Genomic DNA, 4913 nt, shown 5'->3' on the forward strand with positions numbered 1-4913 from the left:
GGCTCCCAGTGGGCAGTTAGTAAATGTGAGCTCCTACTCCCCACCCGGTTCCCCACCTCCCAGTCTGCCCTGGGTGTTGGTGAATTTCCCAACTCTTCTGTAAATTCAGTAGGATACATTGCTATTTATCCCCAACCAACTAACCAATCCCCTCTCCCCTCCCCAAAGGCAGAAAAGCCAACTCCTTGAGAGGCCTCTGGCCCTGTCAATCAAGCGCTGCTCACCTGATATTGCGCATGCGCATCTACAAACCATGTTCTGCAGTCATTTGGTGCTGTGCCTTCCGAGAGGCCGAGAGACCAAAAGCTGGGGAGGCCTTGGAGATCAGCGAATGTAACACTCTTATTTTTCACACGCGGCCCAGAGAGGCCACATGGATTGCCCAAGGTCACAGAGTTAATTATGGCAGAACAGGGGCTGCTTTCGAGGTGTCTGCCTTCCCGGTGCAGGGCTGTTCCCCTCCACACCCCTGTCGTTTTACCTCTGATTGAGCAGTTCTCCGTCTGGGTGAGAGAAGCCTGGAAGCAACTGTCTAAATGTGGTATATTAACTAAAATTAAATTTGCACAATCGCAGCCCATTCAATTCAAGAAGCTCTGAACTTTAATTCACTTGAGTCATACTTTTGCAGACAGAATTTTGGCCACAATGAGTTCTCAGCTCTGAAGACAAGCTAGAGATGTAGACGTGGCTTAGGATTGCCTTTTCAAAAAGAAACCAGTGAGACAAGCACCAGTCTGATCACCGGCCAATGAAATCTGAGTGTATCAGTTCCTTCAGTGGAAACTCTCAGGTTTTTGGTGCTGTCATTAGCCTGACAAGCGAGGCCCACCGTCCCACTGATAGGTGGTGCGAACACGTATTATACTTTGGGGCTCTGTCATTCTTGGGTGACAGACTACAGAATATATTAGCCATTAACGAAATTTTTGAATTAGATATCAGGTCCTCCAAACCTTACCCTGGCCTTTTCAGGAGTGAAGACTGTTAGGTTCTGTATTTAAAAATACCTTGATTCTATTCTATGACATTTACAAAGAGGTCAGTAGATAATGCTTATTTTTTTTTAATCTTCGTATGTTTTCCTTGTGTTCTTTCACTGATTTCAGTTTTGAAATATTTTTAAAAATATTTTATTTATTTATTTGAGAGAGAGCATGAGTGGTGGGGGGAGGAGCAGAGGGAGAGGGAGAAGCAGGCTCCCCCCCCCCCACCCCCTACCCCCTGAGCAGGGACCCGGATATGTGGCTCAATCCCAGGACCCTGGGATCATGACTTGAGCTGAAGGCAGACGTTCAACCGACTGAGCCACCTAAGTGCCCCAGTTTTGAAATATTTCTTTTCAAATCATCATGTTAGGATCTTTTGAGGGGGGTGGTTCTCCAAAGCACTCTCAGGTCATACCTAGTGTTTTAATTTATGGATGAATAATTTAAATTGTTTTGATAAAGCAACAAATGCCTTGTGAGGTCTTCAGTGGAGATGAAATAGGCGAAAAGATGTATTTCCAAAAATTACCTTAAAAAGTAAGTTGAATCTGACAAACCTAATTTTCGAGGAATTCTTATTAAAATTTGTGGACTAGATTTTGTGGATTATACTTTGAAAAAGAAAATTAAGACTACTGTTTTTATAACATTTTTAAATTTAAAAGAAAGGTAGTGGGGGGAAGAAAACTCAATAAACAAAAGTAGATTAAAAAAAATTAGCTTCAATAGTGGGTCCAGAGAACAGTGTCTGTATATTTAGCCTTAAAGGAGCTCTCCATGGAGAACACAAGTGTTTGCACACATCGAATGTTGCACATAGCAAGCCCTAAGAAGATAACCCAGAGCCAGATCGAATTCCATTTTTTTAGAAAAGCAGGAATATAGACCAATGGCGGTAAAATGGAGCCGGATGCAGATTCAAGTTCATCTCTATAACTGGTAACCTCACGTTGGCTTAACTGAAGGGTAATTCACTTTGTAGTCACAGCCAGTGACAACTGCTTGCAACAATGGTTAGAGCAGGGCTTGCAAGTGGGTCAAATGTGGTGAGCCCACTTCCCCTCCCCCACTCCCTGTGTATTCTTGTGGCTGAGCCGTGGCTCTTCCCAAGGAAGCAATACCTGGGTCGCAAAGAGGGCAGGAATCATAGTTGACACCATGTGCAGACACTTACTTTGTAGAGTTCCCAATTATCTCCTGCATGTAGTTCAAATATCTTATTTGTCTCTTGGACACTATTTGTGCTATCTGGAATTGATCCTTCCTTTGACCTAAACAGCATTCTTTCAATGGCATCTACAAGCTATTCACATGAAAATGTGGGGGAGTGAGGAAGGCTGGGAAATTTAAGAGAGCCAGAAACCATGGCTGAAGACGGATCTCACCTGGAGAGACATAGGAAACCAGAAATTGTGTTCTTGGCACAAAGAAAAGGCGCCCTAAGGAGTGGGGAGAAATCACACAAAGAAAGATAATAGAGCTCCAAAGCCAGCATGGGGCCTGAAGAGTTGTTCTGCGCACCGTCTCAAAAGGTGATTGAGGCAAGCAGCTCTAAATGCCGCTACAGAGCTGTGGCACGGGCTCAGTCCAGCTTTTAGAACTTGCTCACCTCCTATTTTTGTCACTCTGGCCAGAATGTGTCAATTGGTGGCTCACGGTAGTGTTTCTGCGAGAGCGGTTCATGGATCACCTGCATCGGTAACACTGGGGACAGTTAAAATGAGGATGTCTGGGTCCCCTCCAGCTCTCCGGTATCACAGTGTCTGGAGATGGGCCATAGAATTGGCATTTTAATCAGATTTCTCAAATATGCATTTTTTAAAAAGATTTCATTTATTTATTTAACAGAGAGACAGATAGCGAGAGCAGGAATACAAGCAGGGGGAGTGGGAGAGGAAGAAGCAGGCTTCCCGCCAAGCAGAGAGCCCGATGCGGGGCTTGATCCCAGGACCCTGGGATCATGACCTGAGCCAAAGGCAGATGCTTAATGACTGAGCCACCCAGGCACCCCTTAAATATGCATTTAGAGTGTGAGACCCATGGGAGCTGTTCATTTGATGTGCCATAGGATCTCTCCTCTTTACAATATCTACTAAGATTTACATAGTAGTTCTATCCTATAAAGGACATTTACATATTTCATCTCGTTTTATCCTCACAACAATCCTATAGGATATTATTTGCCCGATTTTACAAATAAGTCAATTATGGCTTAAAACTTTTAAGTGTTTCTAAAACTAATGATGTAATGTATGGGGATTAACATAACAATAAAAAAATTAAAAAAAAAAAACTTTTAAGTGTTTTCCCCAACAACCCACATACAAGTAGTGGCCTTGGAACATGAAACGGGGTCTGTGAATTTCAAATTCGATGCCATTTCCATCAGAGGGTGCTCACTCCCTTGATCCGCTCATCTTGAGATTAGGTAAAGTGTCACCCCGTGAATGTGTGTGCCTTAGTCTAGGCCTTGGGGCTGGAGTTTACCATAACGGCAGGCCAAGGATGCAGGAGAAAATAAACAGCCTTGGGAGCAGGGGTCTTGAAAGTTCAAACCTATAAACCTTAAAGGGATGGGAAATATTACTCCTATGAGGCTTACAGTGGTTCTTTGTTCCATCGAAGCAAATTACACAGTGATATCACGAATTGATGCAAATTCAGTCATCTGTCAACCTTTCAGAGGCCACTATTCAATAATATGAACTACCTTTTACCTTTTTTTTTTTTTTAATCCTTTTTCTCTTTTGTTTCCGTTGTCCTCCTCTGGGTCATTTTGTGGCTTATTTATACTTCCATCCCTTTCGCGCCGAGAAAAGGGTGAGAAAGGAAATAAAACTAAATGAATATTGGTGCTGGTTAGTAGCTTGGTGAAAAAGCAATTGCAACTACCACTTTGTATCAGGTTTTGGAATTATTTGTGTGTTCCAATTACCCATGTTGTCTACATCCCCTGTTATCCCAGATAAGTATTACATTCCAGGATCGACATAGCCTCTCGGCAACTGTATCTGTACTTGTTCAGTGCAATTGGCTGCGGCAGTTCATGACTTTTTTAGACAAACCACAGCATGAATTATCTCAAACCAACTCTCAGTTATTCAAGGGTTAATGATCCAGTGTGTGACTTTTACAAGCACTTTGCTTCTTCCCTGTCTCCCTCCTGTTCTCTAGCTTTAGGTCATTTGGTTGCTTATTAGCATCTCCACCAGAGAATATTTAAGTTAAATTAAACTCAAACTAATCTTTTTCACTATGGTAGTGGCTTTTGATGTAAGCTGTAATGAGAGAAGGAGGTCAAAAAATATAATATTTTTTTCTTTTTTTTTTTAAATTGAATTTCCAATCTTACCCCTTTCCTTCATTAACACAGAAAAACTGCAGTTAGCTTTGGCACTCCTACAGAATTATGGTATTCAAATGTTTCACTGAGCTGCTAAGGAAACGGACAAAAATGCTTCAGTGCTTTGAAAAAGTGTACAATACAAATTTCACTGATAGACCAAAGGGTTGAGAAAAACAACTCTAAATTGTCCAATAACCTGTCCAAGCAATTTAGCGTGGTGTGAAAGTCAGGAATTAGCAGCTCAAATGGATGAATTCGAGTTTCATCTTTTCTCCCTTTTTCTGTTCACCCTCTGTCGGAGGTGCTAATGAACAGTGAAGTGGTCAAAAGGTAGGCAGTAGCAGGGAAGAGAGAAAAGCCTGGTGATTACCCTCCAAACAGATGAAAGATAGCCAAATGTACTTTTCTTTCTCTTTCTTCAGGCTCCCAAGAAACTTCTCTTCCTCTTGGTCTAGCTGGAAGAGCTCTGCCTGACTCAGTCTATCGCCAATATGCTGGGGTCCCCTAGAGCAAGGGCAACAACCTCCTGCTGTCCCCTATGTGTCTCTAAAGCCTAAAGGCAAGTGTCCAACCCCTTC

This window comes from Phoca vitulina, unplaced genomic scaffold (assembly GCF_004348235.1).
Source record: "Phoca vitulina isolate PV1807 unplaced genomic scaffold, GSC_HSeal_1.0 scaffold24, whole genome shotgun sequence".
In the NCBI taxonomy this organism is placed as follows: Eukaryota; Metazoa; Chordata; class Mammalia; order Carnivora; family Phocidae; genus Phoca; species Phoca vitulina.